Genomic DNA, 20,124 nt, shown 5'->3' with positions numbered 1-20,124 from the left:
TTGGCCACAACTTTATTCAAATACAAAAAATGTGAGTGGTTGCTTAGGCATTGGTTATGACTATCTGTCCTTGCCCTCAAGGACAGAGCTGGCCCTTCCGGACACCAACGAAGCCAGCGTGGGGAACAAGTATTGGGTGAGAAATGAAGCCGGGCAACAGTCCATCACTTCTCACCCTCATGTTCCGGTGGGGCTTGCACGGCCCAAGTCCGACTCCGGGGACAAGGACGAAATGAATGGCAAGCCCCTGGATTCCTTTAACGGAATTCCCTTCGCATCATTTGGAGGGATAGGCACTTACCCCTCCAAGCACCAATTAACCAATGCCTAACCGCCAACCTTACAAGTTGTGACGATTTGCTACGCAGTAGGCAAAAACCAAATGGCACCAGCCAATCAGCCAGATGGCAAAATTCCTACCAGGCCCCCGCACCAAGGCGAACGACCCCATGACAGGCATAGCAAGGTCAAGCGAACATGAAAAAACCACCCTATAAAAAAGGGAGGGAGGGCGGGTGATCCGGTGCAAAATGGCCAAGAGGACGTCTTACGTCTGGCCCCTGTATTTAAAGACTCTGACCCCTCCTCCAAATTGGCAACAATCAAAAATCCCCAGCAACCCAATGTTAACCATTTAAAGGGTTCCTCACCAATTTTGCCTAGTCACTGCAGGGTGGCCTGTTTCCCCAACCGCAACACGTGCTCTCTCCTATGGAGAACACGCTTTATCTTACATTTGAATGTACACAAAACAATAAACCTTTCTATATAATTTTTCTAATACATTCTGAAAACATAATAAATCCTTAATTGTTATCCACCTCTTTTTAGTTCCTTTATCACTCGAATGCTAGCACAGAGTCAAAACTGTTATTGTATTTTTGAACATATCTTCTATAACCATCCCATTTTTCCGCAAATTTTTGCTTTGAGTTTCCTCTGAGTTTACTAGTCAATTGAGCCGTCTCCACCAATTCCTGTAATTTGATTTGCCAATCTGTTATTTTTGGAGCCTCGTGATCTTTCCATCCCTTGGCCAGAAGTATACGAGCATACAAGAATACCTCTCTTAGATTTTTTGGGATCTCTTTATCTATAAAACTTAATAGAAATGCCTCCAGTTTTTTTTAGTAAAAGTTATCCCCATCATCTTTTTTAATTCATCGTATATTTTCCCCCAAAAAATCTTAATATTTTACACACCACATGTGGATCATGCCACCGTTATTTCCTCCACATCTCCAACAAGCATTCACCAAATTTTTATACATTCTTGATAATCTGGAAGGAGTGAGGTACCATCTATCAGCCATTTTCATCATGTTCTCTCTTATATTATAGCTGGCTGTAAATTTCAAATTTACCTGATGCAGAGGCACTTTCACTTTTTCTTTCATTATACTTGCCCGGCCATCTATGTCCCTCACTATTATCCCTTGCACATTTTGTGACCTTATAGGAGTAGAATTTAGATGATCTTTGACTGTGGCTGTTAGCTTCAGGAAACTTGAAATATAGACATATTACTGTAACCAAGCTCTATACTACAACTCCATATTCATTCGTTTCTTAATATAACAGGTTTTACGTACCATCCAGTTATCAGAACCTCTAAGCAACTTATATAAAATATACAGTAATAAATTAAAAAGAGATGTTAAAAACAGGGTTTCAAAAATATAAATGCAATCAGCTTCGAAAACAAGTATGTATCACAAATGGTCTCACCTATGAAAAAAAAGAAGTGGATCATTCTTTTATTCTGGTAAAAACATTCCCAACGTAAATTTAGAATAACAACCAATGTCTTGCTATTTCCCTTCCTCCATAAAACATAAAAGACAGTGCTGATCCATCTCCTGTTTGAAATCACTCTTGTAAAAATGGTACATGTACTGATTAAATCAAAAAATCAACAATATTTCTCTTTCATATTGCTATTAATGCACTACATCCAGATAGGAAGTTTTTGCTTCTGAACAGGAAAATGTTGCCAAACCTACTGGTATGTTCATTGTGATTAATTTTCCTTCTTGAGTGTTTGAGACAAAGAGAGATGTACGATAAATTTGGATAAATCAGCATCCAAGGCACAAATTATTATTATACAATTGTTCTAACCTGTCCTGGGACCTTTTGGGGAAGGCCATGTAAGCAAAATATATATAAAGGAATATACAAATGCAATAAAACCAGAAGAAGTGTGCATGCACACGAAAGCTCATACCAAGAACTAACTTAGTTGGTCTTTAAGGTGCTACTGGAAGGATTTTTTATTTTTTTGACTATGGCAGACCAACACGGCTACCTATCTGTAAATAAAATCAATGTCCTTCAGATCAAGATAATTCTTATTTTTTTATACATCCACTGAGGTCCAAGTGTACTCTGCCCTAAACTATTGTTTATCCAGATGGAGGCTATATTTTGGTCACTTATATGGCCAAATATTCTGATTTATATTCTGTATCCAGGGCAGCTGTCTGCCAGCTCCATCTGGTACGCTGGCTGAGACCCTACCTGCCTGCACACAGGAATGAGGAATGGGGAGAATTGAGAAGGTCCTCATCCCAGTTCCCACCACCCTCACTTAAAATGGAGGAGGCAGTTGGATAATGGCCTGGGAATAGGACCTACCATCAGGGCAGTTGATTGGTTAGATCAGGAACCAGACCATATAGGTTTGTTTTTTTAAGGTAAACCCAGAAAAAAACTAGAATCCAGCACATTTTTCCACTACCAGTGAGACACATTGCCACCATCTGTCAGCAGCTAAGTGGCCATATTTTGAGGAGTCAGACAGTCTCCACAGGCAGACCTAAATATGAAATAGTCCAATGGTTTAATCTGGAGGTCACCAAAAGTTGTGTTACTCTGACTAATCCATACTTAACCTTCATGAAGATTATTTCTCATCCCGGATTTTAGGTTCACCAGAAGAGGGGTTGTTGGCATCCATATGTCTTGAGAGACCATGGAGTGCACCTCTGGGGGTGAAGTCAAACCTTTGGAGAATCACAGCACCATTATGATAATTCATAATGGCCACTTCCTGTGTTTTTGCTGACCTCCCTGGGGCACAAGCCTGGTGGAATGTATGGAGGTTCTGGGCTGCCCAGATGACAAGATTCCCTGCTTGGCCTCCCTATTGTGCTCCAAAAGAAAGCAGAGCAATATGTTTGGCACCAGCTTGGCTGCAGGAGTTGCTGCAAGGAGGCGTACAAGGCAGAATCTAACCATCCTAGGGACTCCACTCTGGATTTGTGTAGGACAGGCATGGCCAAACTTGGACCTCCAGGTGTTTTGGGACTACAACTCCCATAATCCCTAGCTAACAGGACCAGTGGTCAGGGATGATGGGAATTGTAGTCCCAAAACATCTGGAGGGTTTACATCTTAGCCTTCATAAATGCAAGGGTGCTTTACATGGGAATCTTCAAAAAGAATCTCATGTAAAGTATCCCTTCCTTTTGGCTATCTTGAGTCTTCCAAAATTCAGCTTCATTGGGTGATCTGGGGCTCCTGGGTTCTGCAAGAGGGAAAGCAACTTCTGTCTATCCACATTCTCCACCTCTTGCATGACGTGAGTCCATAAACTGTAATCATTTCCAGGTTGTAATCTGCCTTTTTATTTTCTCTCTCTTTAAAATATAAAGTAGTAGTATAGAAATGAAATTATTATTAATAATAACAACAACAGCTGTGGACAGTTATGTCATTATAAGTTTCTGAATTATTTCTGCATCTGTTTCTCATCAAGCTTAGATGTGGAAGAACATTTAAACCTATTGTGCCTGTAAACCTCTTTCAAAGTTTTAAAAAATGGAATGTGATTTATTAAGAGATTTTAACAAATGCCAAATGTACTGCTTGCCTCGAGTATTGCAAAGTACTTGATTTTTTTACAAGGCTGTTACTTAACATGATTGTCTGTAAATACATATTCTGATCAGAATCTATCAAAACTTAAAGTTTCATGAGTGTCCATAGAATTATAGATGTTCAGTTGATGGCTCAAATCTCAGCATGTCAATTCATAAACAAGCCACACTGAAATGGATGAGGCATTAACAGGGTCGCCATTGTTTTTGGCTCTGAGGCAGATTTCAAATTCTACAAAAAAAATAATAATCACAGTGGCGAATAAGAATAAGAATATTTTTATTATTATTGGGGGGCCACTAGGGTGCGCATCGGAAGATGGCTGACAATAACATCTCTCCGACCCACACAAGGTAATTTGGAGGCTATGATGGGAGTAATTAGCCTCCCTATCCCCGCCCCAGGATGGGGGGGGGGGCTGCCCTTGCCTGCTGTGGGATTCTGGCACTCCCGGACGCTGTCCCTGATCCGCACCACTAGGTGCAAGAACTTCAAAAGAAACAATTTGGATGAAGGGATGCACATATCTCAAGGAAGGAGGGGGAGTAAAGACTGCTAACAGAAGAGATCTCTGATAAAACAAGACAAGAATAAAACATGGGAAGATACTCCAAGATACAGTATGGCAAATGACTGATGGGGGAGGGGGAAAAACTTTCCTTTCTTTCCTTATGTGATTAAACAAAAATCCCCTCCCCTCACGAGTCAGAATTGTCGTTTTAAGGACTTAAGCTGTGGATTTAAGGCTGTGTGGAGATAAACTTTCGAACCAAAGCATGTTTTAAGAAGAGCGTGGGATGTATAAGAGCTTTGGAATGACGCAGTTAAAAATGCCATCGCCATATTGGGAAGTTCTGTCAGAGGACTTAAGTCTGAGAGGAGAAATAGAGAAATAGAGCTGTTTTTATATTGTGGGTGAAACTCCTCAGTGGGACTTAAGAACGACAGTTCTGTAATTAATGATGGAAAGAGCGCTGTTATCTATGAAGGTGATGATATATGGAAACCCTCCCGATTTGAGGATTGGAAGAACGGAAAATTCACACAGGATTATTACTGGTGTTTATCGGTTTAAGGAGACTATCAGAAGAGATCATAAAGAAAAAAGAGAAAATATATGAACAAGATGTGATGTGGAAACAGCAAGATAAGACTGGATAGAATTATGAACTCTGTTTGGACTGATTTGGATTGATTTGGACATTAACGCAGTAGCAAGAAGATGATCAGAATCCCCCTTCGGATCTTGAAATATGGGTCCACCCAACAAAATTTAAAATTCGGCTTTGTAATTCGGAATTTATGTGATGTGATTTAATTTGATTTGATTGGCCGGTTAATAAAAATTATTTTTTTTTTAAAAAAAGAATAATTTTATTATTTATTCCCTGCCCCTCTGGCTGGGTGGCTTCTAACACATTTTAAAACATAGGTAAAGGTAAAGGGTAAAGGGACCCCTGACCATTAGGTCCAGTCTTGACCGACTCTGGGGTTGCGGCACTCATCTCGCTTTAAAGACCAAGGGAGCCGGCGTACAGCTTCCGGGTCATGCGGCCAGCATGACTAAGCTGCTTCTGGCGAACCAGAGCAGCGCACGGAAATGCCGTTTACCTTCCTGCCGGAGTGGTACCTATTTATCTACTTGCACTTTGATGTGCTTTTGAACTGCTAGGTTGGCAGGAGCAGGGACCGAGCAATGGGAGCTCACCCCGTCGCGGCGATTCGAACCGCTGAGCTTCTGATCGGCAAGTCCTAGGCTCTGTGGTTTAACCCACAGTGCCACCCGCATCCCTAATAAACATTAAATATTAAGAACTTCCCGATATAGGGCTGCCTTCCGGTGTCTTCTAAAAGTGGTATAATTATTTATCTACTTGACATCTGATGGGAGGACATTCCACAGGAAAGGCTCCGCTGCAGAGAAGTCCCTCTGCCTGTTTCCCTGTAACATTACAAAGTGCTACTACAACAAAGCACTCATTTCAGAGAAGGCTTAAAGGAAAGCAACTTGAAAACAAACAAACAAACTTGAGCAGTCCTCCTCCCTGCCTGGAGATAGCTACACTTAACAGTACCACAGTTGAAGCAAGGGTTAAGTCAACTCTGTGCCTTCTGTTAAAACAGCTTTTTCAGTCAAACTCCCACCATGAAGACCTCCAGTCTCCCAGTTCTCTTCTCCCTGAAACTGTTACTGGTTGATCTAGGTAATAATAATAATAATAATAATAATAATAATAATAATAATAATAATAATAATTTATTATTTGTACCCCGCCCATCTGGCTCGGTTTCCCCAGCCACTCTGGGCGGCTTCCATAGAAACCAAAAAACACTAAAATATCATACATTAAAAACTTCCCTGAACAGGGCTGCCTTAAGATGTCTTCTGAATGTCAGGTAGTTGTTTATCGTTTTGACATCTGATGGGAGGGCGTTCCGCAGGGCGGGCGCCACTACTGAAAAGGCCCTCTGCCTGGTTCCCTGTAGCTTTGCTTCTCGCAATGAGGGAACCGCCAGAAGGCCCTCGGCGCTGGACCTCAGCGTCCGGGCAGAACGATGGGGGTGGAGACGCTCCTTCAGGTATACTGGGCCGAGGCCGTTTAGGGCTTTAAAGGTCAACACCAACACTTTGAATTGTGCTCGGAAACGTACTGGGAGCCAATGTAGGTCTTTCAAGACCGGTGTTATGTGGTCTCGGCGGCCGCCCCCAGTCACCAGTCTAGCTGCCGCATTCTGGATTAGCTGTAGTTTCCGAGTCACCTTCAAAGGTAGCCCCACATAGAGCGCATTGAAGTAGTCCAAGCGGGAGATAACTAGAGCCTGCACCACTCTGGCGAGACAGTCCGCAGGCAGGTAGCGTCTCAGCCTGCGTACCAGGTGGAGTTGGTAGACAGCTGCCCTGGATACAGAATTGACCTGCGCCTCCATGGACAGCTGTAAGTCCAAAATGACTCCCAGGCTACGCACCTGGTCCTTCAGGGGCACAGTTACCCTATTCAGGACCAGGGAGTCCTCCACACCAGCCCACCCCCTGTCCCCCAAAAACAGTACTTCTGTCTTGTCAGGATTCAGCTTCAATCCATTAGCCGCCATCCATCCTCCAACCGCCTCCAGGCACTCACACAGGACCTTCACCGCCTTCACTGGTTCTGATTTAAAAGAGAGGTAGAGGTAAGCAATGTATGGAATGAAGAATTTATGGGGATATTTACAAGACTTTGGCTCTGGTTAATTAAGCAATCTATGGCCTTTTAAATTGGGTGGGTGGCTGTTGACCTTCAAAATAGGGAAGGTCATGGACTTAGCATGTGGGCAACATGCATGGGGACTTTGACAGCATGGCTTCCATGCACGCCCCTGTCCTCATTTGTGAATTGGGCTTCATGAGTTCAGCCTAGTATGTGGCATGCCTCCTCCAACATTTATAATCTTTTCTACACAGTTTACTTATAAATGCAAAGGAGTGTTATGCTGCTGGAGGAATATGTCAAATGCGTGTCTGCCATTGGTCCAAACTATCTTATGTTGGAGACTGTAGTAAATTTTAAAAGATCTCTTGCATATTTTGACATGAAGTAATACAGGCAGAGGTTTCACAAAGCAAGAAAATACTAAGTGATCTACATGAGAGACATTTAGCAAGCATTATATTTCCGATGACAAGAGACAGTAACCAGGACTTCCAGTATGTAATGAGGTGTCGGGAGTGAATTTTCATAGATGTGACTTATCCTGCTCCTTGGACATTTAAGAACTTAAAGGTAAAGACCGTCAGTTTCAATTGCGTCTAGATGCAAACCATCACTACATCTGGAATAACAAATTGAGTTATATATTCAAACAACAGTCTGGTTGCAAATTTGCTTCAAAGACAGCTTTGCATGGATTGTGTTGCAATAATCTGGAAAAGACTCTGATGTTGGGAAAGATTGAGGGCGCAACGAGAAGGGGACGACAGAGGACGAGATGGCTGGACGGTGTTCTTGAGGCTACAAACATGAGTCTGACCGGACTGTGGGGGGCAGTGGAGGACAGAGGTGCCTGGCGTGCTCTGGTCCATGGGGTCACGAAGAGTCGGACATGACTAAACGACTAAACAACAACAATCTAAGTAGGTTGTACCTAGGTAAAAAATTTTCAACCTTCCTGGTCACTGCTTCTTCCTCACTTTGCAATCATGTGATAAGTGTCCCTGGACCTATTTGTCTATAACATGGCAGGTGCTGGGCATCCTGTTCATGTCTGCTATTTTCATAAAAGCAGTTTAGAAAACAGTAGGATACATTTAGGGAAATCTCTTTCGCTTCCCCAGCCACCTCAGTATTAATGTCTGCCCATCTAGGAAAACCAAGGCAATGATCTTTCTGAAATTTGTCATTTGTCACTTTCAGATAAAGCAAAGCTGCCATTCATTTATTTATTTTAAAGAACTATGCATCATTCCCTTTTCAAGCCATTAAATAAATAAAGTCAAAGTTTCCAGTTACAAATAAACCTAAACTAATTTCCCCCATGATTTGGCAGGGTTTATACTGTGGGAAGTAAGGATGGGGAAGAAATTGAATTCAGTTCACATTTAATGGCAAAAACCTGCCCAATTCACCCTTTCCAAAAGAATGCACACAACTATCCTTTAAATTCCTTCTACTTTTGCAATGCAGTTCTCCAGCCAAGCAAGATGTACATAAATGGACATCAAAAGGGGAAACATGTGAAAGAAAGAAAGAAAGAAAGAAAGAAAGAAAGAAAGAAAGAAAGAAAGAAAGAAAGAAAACTGAAATAGGGGTATGGTTTAAGAAAACTAGATCTGTAAATTGATGAGAGGAGCTATCTTCAAGTGGAGTAGTTACATGTGAGACCACACAGACTCTTCTCTTTGAGGCAAGAAACTTTGCTAGAAGCCTTTGAGCCAAGATGGGCAAACTGGAATGCTTGTTCTTAGAGGACAACATTGATATAGTAGGCACAATTGAAATGGATAGAATGAAGAGACACAGTAGGACACGGTTATCTATTTTAAACTCTCTATAAAGGATGTATTGGAGGCAGTGTTGTTCTGTACCACAAAGAAAGCATTGGGTCCAGCAAGCTAGAAATCTCCTGTGCACCAAGAGAAATTTAGTAATGGGGACATGCTATGATCTCCCGATCAAAATGCTCAGGCATCTTTTGAGTTGTGGAAATCAGTATATAAAATCAGTATATGAAATCAAGGAACCAGCCAAAAGGAAATGTTGTAGTAGTCAGTGCATTCAGCTACCCTCACAAAAACTGGCTACATGCATGTTCAAGTCATGAAGAAGTGGTGAAATTTATAGATACTGTTCCCAGAACAGTTGGCCATGTACTGACCTGTCATGGCGAGAACTAATAATAATAATAATAATAATAATAATAATAATAATTTATTATTTATACCCTGCCCATCTGACTGAGTTTTCCCAGCCACTCTGGGCGGCTTCCAATCAAGTGTTGAAAACAATACAGCATTAAATATTAAAAACTTCCCTAAACAGGGCTGCCTTCAGATGTCTTTTAAAGAGAAGATAGCTGCTTATTTCCTTCACATCTGAAGGGAGGGCGTTCCACAGGGTGGGCACCACTACCAAGAAGGCCCTCTGTCTGGTTCCCTGTAACCTCACTTCTTGCAATGAGGGAACCGCCAGAAGGTCCTCGGTGCTGGATCTCAGTGTCTGGGCTGAACGATGGGGGTGGAGACACTCCTTCAGGAATACAGGGCCGAGGCCATTTAGGGCTTTAAAGGTCAGCACCAACAGTTTGAATTGAACATTAAACAAGCAGAGACTATGGGTTGAGACCCATCCCTATTTGAGATAGAAAATAAATTGGGCTCAATCAGTGGTCATGTCACTACAAGAAATTTTAATTGGAGTCAACTGGTTCTATCGATAGGTCATAACACATGTTAACTGTTATGCTGGTCTAAAACGGAAAATTAACAGCAATATTGTAATTATTTGACTGAGAGTCTTTTCTTTTGCAACTGCAATGCAGATGTGGTGAGTGGATGGAAACACCCCTTTTAAAGTTGGGGAGTTGGCAATACTTGAATTGGATAAAGTTTGCTTTCCCTGCTTTTATAAATCCATAGTACACACCACTCCAATTCCTTTTGTCATTGGTGTAAACATGGAAAATGGGGTCTGGAAATGACTGCGGGAAAGATGCTACATGATATTGTTTGTACATAGCTCTGATCTACTAAAAATATACATAATGATAGGTTTAAGAAATAGCGCAACAATACAGATGCACATCATGGTTCTTCGTTTTTATTATTATTGCTACAGCTAAAGCATTAAAACAAGCAATGTAAAACCATTCCAATGAACACATGGAGAATACTTGAGGGAACCATGCATCCTCATTACACACTCTGGAAATAATGTTTCTATAAATGCCAAACATATAAGATTAATTACTACAACAGATTTGCAAGGTTAACAACAACAACAACTCTTTAAACCATGAAGAGCGTCAGTGATGTGATATCTACAGTAAGTAAAGAAAATCTGTAACAGTTCGGTAAAATTCAGGATAACATACTTATTCAAAAAGAAACGTTAACAGAAGATGGTCCGAGTTCTTACGGTGAGGAATTAATGAAATAAATTAAGGGAGATTAGTAATGCTTCCTCTACCTACTCTGCAGTATTCCTCATTTTTGATGTGAGATCACAATCCAGAGGGACTGCCCAGTAGGAAGATCCTTCAGATCATAATAAACATTCAAAAGATAATTATAACCAAGTGTACCTAAAATGAGATAAAACACATGTAACTGCTAAATGCCTGAATACACTGCTGAAACAAAATTGTTTTAAGCAAGTTCCTTAAGCGCCTCCAAGTTGTAGGTTGTAAGGTACTTAAGAAGGAACATTGATCCTGATCTCATATAATGATTATTGAAGAAAAGTGGGTTTATCTAGTTGTTCGTCATGTTCCGTGTTTTGGGTGTGAAGTCTACAGTCAGGCAGGTTCTCCAGATCAATATAAACAGTTCGGTCAAAGAGGGATGCCATGTAACAGTGAGATTAAAAGGCTGAAGAAGAGCACAAGGAAGGAAGTTAAATCAAAAGGAACAGAGGCTTTCCATTTCTTTGGTATGTAACTGTAGGTATAAAGGTAAAGGGACCCCTGACCATTAGGTCCAGTCGTGACCGACTCTGGGGTTGCGGCACTCATCTCGCTTTATTGGCTGAGGGAGCCGGCGTACAGCTTCCGGGTCATGTGGCAAGCATGACTAAGCCGCTTCTGGTGAACCAGAGCAGTGCACGTAAATGCCGTTTATCTTCCCGCCAGAGCGGTACCAATTTATCTACTTGCACTTTGACATGCTTTCGAACTGCTAGGTTGGCAGGAAACTGTAGGTATAAATAAGTACAATATCTAAAGTATATATATTGTATGTCTCTTTCAACAACCATTCATTGTAAACCAGAATGGTAGAGGGGGGAATATCCAAACCAATGAGAAAGATTCATTCAAGGGTACCACATGTCGATGAAGGATTAAACTAGCTCCTCTCTTCCACCTACAACAGATTTTTCAACAAATGTTCCACCATGAACTCTTTCTTCAGTCTCTCAGTGTTCCTCTCCCTGATACTTCTACTGCCTGATCCAGGTAAGATATGCATGTGTCAGGGTCTGGCAGGATGAAAAAGACTGCTGGGAACCTGCCTCTCAATAGCCCCCCAGGGAGGGTTCCAAAGATGACATCTTAGAGCCCAGAGCCTGGTGGTGGGACACTGAGGAGGAGTCAGCAGAGGGGACAAGCTGGAAGCTGATAGAAGCAGGAGACTTGAGCAGTCAAGGTGGGTCAGGAGAAGGAGGGTCTTCCAGGGCAGGATTAGAAGTTGAGAATCACAGCATGCACACAGACTTTATCAGTCCTGCTGACTCTCCTCCCACTCTGACCCACTGTTTGAAGCAATGAACCAGATGAGTGCAGAGAAGGAGCTCACCCCCCTCAATGCAACCTTCAGCTGCTTGGTGGGATCCAGAGTGAGAAGCTAGAGGGAAAAGGCGTACCTAGAGCTTAGTTTCAGCAATGCCTTCATTGAGTTAAGACGAACCAGGGACATTGCTGTATTGTTGTTTTCCGCTAATAAAATGCTAATTGCATCCCGTGCTTTCTCTGTGTGCGCCTGCCCTGTGGATGACATGTCTCATTGAGAGCTCCTTGACAGCATGGAATGATGGACTTATGGGGGTAGATGATTCAGAGACATGTATGTAAATAAATAAATAAATAAATAAATAAATAAATAAATAAATAGAAAGAGGACTGGTACAGCAGGAAGATGACCAGATTCTTTAGTAGACATCTGAAGGCAGCCCTGTTTTGGGAAGCTTTTAATGTTTAACAGACCACTGTATTTTAATACTTTGTTGGAAGCTGCCCAGAGTGGCTGGGGAAACACAGCCAGATGGGTGGGGTATAAATAATAAATTATTATTATTATTATTATTATTATTATTATTATTATTATTATTATGGCCCAACCCTTTGGAACCCTGAACATACAAATTCACCCAAAGTCTTTCTTCATTTCTGCAAGGTACACACACACACACAGAGAGGGGGGGGACCAATATCTGGAGCATTTACTTCTGTTTTCTTGGTGGAAGAAGGTGCTGCTTGACACCACTGCTGATTGAGGACCATCAGGGTCCTCAAATATATGAAATTCCCTCCTCCCCCTCCTCTCCAACATTCAAGTGAATGTGAGTAACAGGCCACTGTAGATCTTCATCACTTAAAACAGAGGAGGTCAGGGACTGACCAGCTGGGGCAAAACCCACCAGGACATTGGAAACATCACCTGAATGCATGTATGGGTCCCCATTCATGGGCCGGGCTTCATGTCTTCTGGCAAATGTGTAGCATGCCTACTCAGAAATCATTTGTCATATTTGTTGCTTTCTACAGGATTCTCTACCATTAGGAATGAAAAGCACTGTTATCAAGCCAAAGGACAATGCAAACCACGTGAATGCGATTGGCCCTCTAGTTATTATGGAGGAATGTGTCATATGTATACAATAGTCTGTTGTCTACCCACAAAGTAGAAAAACACTAAGATAGACTTGAAGCATATGTGCTCCATGTCTTTGTGCAAGACCTATTCTGTATAGGTATTTGCTTGAATCAACTTCAGGGCTCAATAGCAGCAAATTGTGGGGCGGCTTTGCCAACCCCAAAATCTAGAGGAGCTCAAATCTCAGCTTGCAATGAAGGTAGATGTAGCTAATATTGCAGCATTAGGGGGGGGGGGATACCAGAATCAAAGAAACTTGAGAAATCTCCATTGCTGTTATGAATAATCTGGAAGAATCTTCTTAACATTTGCTGGTTAACTGACATTTGACATAAACATCTCATATCGGAAGATTTGGTCATAAGGGGCAGGCATCTGACAGCAGGCATTATGCAGCCTCCAGAACTGGACTTCTTTTCAGACAGCAGTTGACTGTATCTGACAGGCGGCATATCGTTGTGGTCTATGCAGCAATCAAAATATAAAATTCTCTGTATTTGTTTTCAAAGTAGTAGCAGAATTCAGTAAATGTTCCCTTAACTAAATTTGGTCATTAAAATTTGTTGATTCTGAATTCTTCAGTCATATTGTTTAAATGTTGTATTTTGTGACTGGCTGGCAACATGAAACACTAGCTTTCACATAAACTGTTGGGAGCCTCAGGGATTTGGGGCATCTTAAAAAGCAGAGACACCACCTTGCCGACAAAGATCCATATAGTTAAAGCCATGGTTTTCCCAGTAGAGATATATGGAAGTGAGAGCTGGACCATAAAGAAGGCTGATCGCCGAAGAATTGATGCTTTTGAATTATGGTGCTGGAGGAGACTCTTGGAGTCCCATGGACTGCAAGAAGATCAAACCTATCCATTTTTAAGGAAATCAGTCCTGAGTGCTCACTGGAAGGACAGATCGTGAAGCTGAGGGTCCAATACTTTGGCCACCTCGTGAGAAGAGAAGACTCCCTGGAAAAGACCCTGATGTTGGGAAGGATGGAGGGCACAAGGAGAAGGGGACAACAGAGGACGAGATGGTTGGACAGTGTTCTCGAAGCTACCAGCATGAATTTGACCAAACTGCAGGAGGCAGTGGAAAACAGGGATACTTGGAGGGTCTGGAAAAGTCCCTATCAAAATGGTGCAATTTCTGTTTCTGCTAAACCCTCACCCCGATACAGATACAATAGGATATGTTTTGCCCAAATATTGTTGCGTGCAGATGTGGCAGAGTGAAAAGCTTCAAATATTTGAATGGCAAGTTTAGAAACTCAGTGAAACCATGAACCTCAGGCCTATGCAGCCTATGATTCAGAATCATTGTGATGCCCATTAGGAACCCTGACAGAAAACATGCCCTGCTAAAATAATGGGACAATCCCTCTCATTTAGCAGGAGATTATGTTAATCAATAGTCATAATAATAGGTATTTTAAAATACTTTTACTACTAGGTGAAATTTGTTTTGCAGGTGGGTGACAGGAACTTGCTCTTTCTGTGGGCAGCAACACATTTTAACTATCTGGTAATTCAAATCTTCCAAAGTATCAGTGATATTGGAATTCTAGAACTGGATGCATAGGAGCCAGTCCTAGGGGCCGAGGTCCCTTTGACTCTCCTAATGAAATATTTGAAGAGGCCATGCCCCCGCACTAATGGGCATTGCCATTCTAGTGTTGTACATGTGCCATGTGATGTGATTGATTATAAGGGGTGGGGTTTACCTGCCCCCCATATTTTATTCAAGTTGGTACCCCTGACTGGATGAGCCATTGCATCTGGCATGAAGTTGGGCATTTGAGTGAAAACATGCGTCTTAGCTCATAGGCTTGGTGATATGTCCAGGTTACCATTGAAACACCACTCCAAGCCTCGCTGCTGCGGAGATCTGGAAATGGCAGTGGGGAAAGATTCTACATGAACTGATCTTGGTTGTACCTAGCACTAATCTGCTAGGAACACAGGCTAAGTTAAGGAGTTTAATTGGGTTACATTGCTCACCTTTACCTGCCTATGTCTCGATGCAAAATGACCATCACTGCTGCAGAAATAACACTTGGCTTATATTTTCAGGCAACAGTCTGGTTGCAAACCCTCTTCAATAAGTGTGTTACAATAATCTAAGCTGGATACACTTGGTGCATGAATGAGCACAGTCAGTTTCAATATAATAATAATAATAATAATAATATTAATAATAATAATAATAATTTTATTATTTACAGCCCGCACATCTGGCTGGGTTTCCCATGCTGGAAGGCATAGAACTGGCAAAAGAATCAAAGTTCCTGGAAATGTTTCCTGTCCATTCCTTCCCTCCTTTCCAACTAATCAACTTGGAAATGCCTAGCACAAATACCCCTGGACTTATTTACTACACACACACACACACACACACACACACACACACACACACCTTGAAGCATAAACTCCTCTTTGCTTGGAATGTGCTACTGTTTCCTCAAATGATTTAGAATGATCAGGATCCTCAAATGAACCTGACGTTTCACTCCTATTCCATGGAATGTGAATACCAAGGCACTAGAGATATCTGTCACTCAAAACAGGGGAGGTCACAGACTGAGCAGGTGAGGCAGCATGCACTAAGTGACTGGGGGCTAGCATGACCCCATCTCCATCCATGGACTGGTCTTTGTGTTTTAAGGCAAATGCCTACTCAGAATTTGTCTACCACTTTTTCTTTTCTTTTCTACAGGATTCTCCTGGGTATTTACTGCAGAGCAGTGTGATATAGCAGGAGGCCAATGCCAAGAGACCAACTGTTATGAGCCCCGGCAAAATTATGGGGGAGTGTGTGGTGGTCAAAGGATACACTGCTGCCTCCCCAAACCTATAAAAATGCCCCCCTTTTTGCCACCATATAGAGGTCTTCAAATCTCTGCTTGCAATGAACGTGGCTGCAACTGGTAATGTGATTGTGTACAGATGATCCAAGTGCTGGAAGAAAAGAAACTTGAAATAACTCCCCTTTTTCTAGGGAATAAATTGGGCATATCACGTATATGTCAGCATTTGATTTCTACAACAGTGTGAAAAACCTGGAGGAAAATTGGGGGGGGGGTGGAGATTGTTGGCCCCAACTTTACTGGGGAATATGTGGCGATGGTACCAACACAAACATCAAAAATGAATGATGAAGAGCAGTATACAAACATAAACCAACCAACCAACAAATAAAATAAAATTGAACCAATTTTGCACTTTCTGAAACAATACAAGAACCAAAACAGATCCGTCTTTTGAAATATCCATCCCTCCAAATTTTACACCACACTTCTCCAATTAAACATTTGCAACAAGGCATATATCAGCAGAAAATGTGCATAAAATGAATATATTTATGCATGCAGCATGCAAACATATTAAAATGAATTCTCTTAGGGTAGAGGTGCCAGCTTCTCCAGAGGAATGGCAGGGGGTGACACAGCATCCCACAACAACCTGACATCATGTGCACAACATCCTGAGTAGCCAGGGGGCAGAGCCAAATGCCCTATGAAAATTGTAGGAAACTGAATCTGCCTTGGCCCCTTAGAATCAGTGCCTATGCATTGGGACAATTCTGTTTGTTAGATTAAACCACTGGCAAATGTGTGCTTATGATGAGAAATTTGCACTAAGACGCTGATGAAATTTCACAAGTTTTTTTAACAAAATGTTAATTGGTGCAGAAATGTGGAGAACTGCATGCCATATTAGAAAGCTGAAAAAAAAGATATTAACATATCTATCCAATGTTTCAGTAATGGGATATGTTTAACTCTTTTAAGGAGGCCTTGGGTGACACAAAAGAGATAAAGGAGGGGCAAGTCTTATTGTGATCAGAAATGGCAGAATGAAAAGCTTCTGCTGTGCAAATTACACCTTCAAAATGTGGAGGAAATATGAATCTCAGTCTACAAGGATGGAGTTCTTTTTGCAGATAGTTCAAGTGCAACTAAGCACTCTCAAAGCTAAAGGAGGGATGGGAGAGGACATATAGGGAAGGAATACCAAGATGCACCAATATAAAATGGGGGATACCTGGCTTGCTAGCAGTATAAGTGAAAATGTTGTAGAGGCCTTAGAAAACTACAAGCTTACCAAGTCTTAACAAGAACGTGCTGACAGTAAGAGCTGTTAGACAGTGGAATTTGCTGCCAAGGAGTGTGGTGGAGTCTCCTTCTTTGGAGGTCTTTAAGCAGAGGCTTGACAACCATATGTCAGGAGTGCTCTGATGGTGTTTCCTGCTTGGCAGGGGGTTGGACTCGATGGCCCTTGTGGTCTCTTCCAACTCTATGATTCTATGATTCTAAGTCCAGATCAAAGGAGATTCCGGCTAAACATAAAGAATAACTTTATGGCAGTAAGTCGACAGTGTAAGAGACTTGCTCAGGAGGTTGAGGACACTGCTTCACTGAAGTTTTTAAAACAGAGGTTGGGTGGCCATTTTGGATTCTTTAGTTGAGATTCCTGTATTGCACATCACTTGGGAAGGCAGGCGAACTAATATCAGTGTACTGGAAGAAGCAAAGATCACCAGTGTTGAAGCAATGATTCTTCAACGTCAACTTCGTTGGACTGGTCATGTTGTGAGGATGCCTGATGATCACCTTCCACAGCAACTACTCTTTTCTGAACTTAAAAATGGAAAGCGTAATGCTGGTGGTCAACAAAAGAGGTTTAAAGACAATTCTTTAAAAAATGTAGTATAAACAGACAACTGGGAAACACTGGCCTGCAAGCGCTCATGTTTACCAAAGGTGTCATGGGCTTTGAAGACACTCAAACTCAGGACGCAAGGGAGAAACATGCTAAGAGGAAGGCACACTTGGCAAATCCACACCGTGATCAACTCCCGCCCGGAAACCAAGGTCCCCACTGTGGAAGGTCGTGAGGATCCAGAAATGGCCTCCACAGTCATTTACAGACTCATTGTTAAAACCGTGTTTATGGAAGACAATCTTACTCGGCCACGAGTGATTACCAAAGAAGAAGAAGAAGAAGATTTCAGGACGGTTGAGTAGATGACCTTTGGGGTCCCTTCCAACTCTATGATTTTAGGACCAGGATTCAAATCCTCACTTGATATAAAGCTCACTGGGTGGCATAGGGCCAGTCACTCCCACTCAGCCTCAAATATCTCACAGGGTTGTTGTGTGGATCAAATGTGCACCTGGTAAAGCAATCAGAGGACAGTCCATTCTTCAAAGGGAAACTTAGCTTTAGTTATTTCAGTATTTAGTTAATGCAGTTATCTCAATGCCAATTGGATTTTTGGAAACTGTCACTGGTATACTGCATTTCAGATGGTGGTGGTGATGGCAGTTGAATGAAATAACTGGGTGTATCTATTAGAAATGGAATTTTGCCCTTTCACAGAAAGAAGAACTATCAGGGCAAGTTGAGAGACTGGGGTTAAATGTCCAGATCTTGTTTACCTTCCTACCAGGTGCAGGACATATGGTAATTAGCGACTACACTCCGTTCTTGGTAAATTTAGCTCTGATCTGCTAACACAAATGCATAATGATGGTTTAAGAAATCTTGAGGAGGCTGCCGAGGTGGAAGATCCAGCAGATAATCATAAATCGTTCAGGCAAAGAGGCACATCTATTAATAGTTTAGTTAATAGACTAAAGAAGAGCATAAGAAACGAAATCGGAAAGCAACAGAGGCTTCATATCTCTTTGGTAAGTAGCTGCAGGCAACTATTTCATTACAGTCATTTGAAATATAATTGCATTAGGATTGAGACAGCATATTTCCTTGCATTATTGCCTATTGATACATCATAGAGCAGAAAAGAAGTTTGGGAGAAGAAGGTGGGGGATAAATAGAGTTAAAATTGTGCTCTACACATCTGCATTGTTTCAATGTTTCTAGTAAAGGAAGCTGTCATATTTAAGTTGTTTAGCAAGGCCATCCTTCAACTCTATGTGCATGAAGCAGTTGCCCTGGGCTGAACACAGGATTGCACCAAACTCAGTTCCCATTTGCTATCTCTCGCTGGCAATAGACATCACTGTGATGATGTAGCCAAGCTTCTATGGATATAGCTCCTAGCATGCAGATGGGAAATGCACAACCAGCAGCCATCTTGTTGAATTCCTTTATCAAAGGAGCATGTATAGGTGTAAGCCAATCCAGAGTTAGATCACTGGTCCATCAACCTGAGTATTGTCTATAATGACTGGCAGGAATTCAGAAAACAGATTTCATGCACATAAAGATAAAGGTAAAGGTACCCCTGCCCGTACGGGCCAGTCTTGCCAGACTCTAGGGTTGTGTGCTCATCTCACTCTATAGGCCGGGAGCCAGCGCTGTCCGCAGACACTTCCGGGTCACGTGGCAAGCGTGACAAGCTGCATCTGGCGAGCCAGCACAGCACACGGAACGCCATTTACCTTTCCGCTTGTAAGCGGTCCCTATTTATCTACTTGCACCCGGGGATGCTTTCGAACTGCTAGGTTGGCAGGCGCGGGGACCGAACGACGGGAGCGCACCCCGCCGCGGGGATTCGAACCGCCGACCATGCGATCAGCAAGTCCTAGGCGCAGAGGTTTTACCCACAGCGCCACCCGCGTCCCTAGGATGCACATATGTGCTGCTAATTACGGGATTAGATAAAAGATGCGACGGCACCAAATTTTGTAAAATGATATTTAACACAGGAAGGATCCTTGTTCAGTGACAAGAGCATCTGATTTGCATGCAGAGAGTTGTGGGTTCAACCTTGGCATCTCCAACTAGCATTGAGGCTGTCCACTGTCCGGTATCCTGGAGATTCATTGCAAAAACTGTAGGCAATGCTGAACTAAATGGACTAGTGGTCTGACTGGTAAGTGAATTTCCTGTATTTTTAAAAGCTGCCTTATATTGAGTCACATCCTTCATACAGATGAAGCTCAGTATGATCTCCAGGGTCTTTTTTAGCTACTTCATTATTGCATACAAGGATATGCTTCTCTTTATGCTGCTCTACTTAAAAAAATAAAAAGCTGCTGGATTTAGTACAAAATTCAGAGATAGGTTTTATTTTCCATGGATATCCTTATGGTATAGACATGCAACTGAATGCTTAAATTCAATTAAAATTAATGGGACTTTGTTCAACTAGCATAAATGAGTGGAGTGCAATTAAGACTTCCATTGGGGCAGGAGTTAAGTCAACTCCATATTT

General features: G+C 42.0%; 1 long non-coding RNA gene across 1 annotated transcript; it reads left to right on the top strand.

The window, feature by feature from the left end:
* Positions 1–10,885: 10,885 nt before the first annotated feature.
* Positions 10,886–13,527, top strand: LOC309366483. Its single transcript, XR_014166721.1, has 3 exons — positions 10,886–11,006; positions 11,447–11,529; positions 12,838–13,527. It is a non-coding gene; the product is annotated as an uncharacterized lncRNA (long non-coding RNA).
* Positions 13,528–20,124: the final 6,597 nt, after the last annotated feature.

This window comes from Podarcis melisellensis, assembly GCF_964234715.1.
Source record: "Podarcis melisellensis genome assembly, chromosome: 3".
In the NCBI taxonomy this organism is placed as follows: Eukaryota; Metazoa; Chordata; class Lepidosauria; order Squamata; family Lacertidae; genus Podarcis; species Podarcis melisellensis.
Note: the sequence above shows the minus strand (reverse complement) of the source record. Positions and strands in the feature narration are given on the sequence as shown.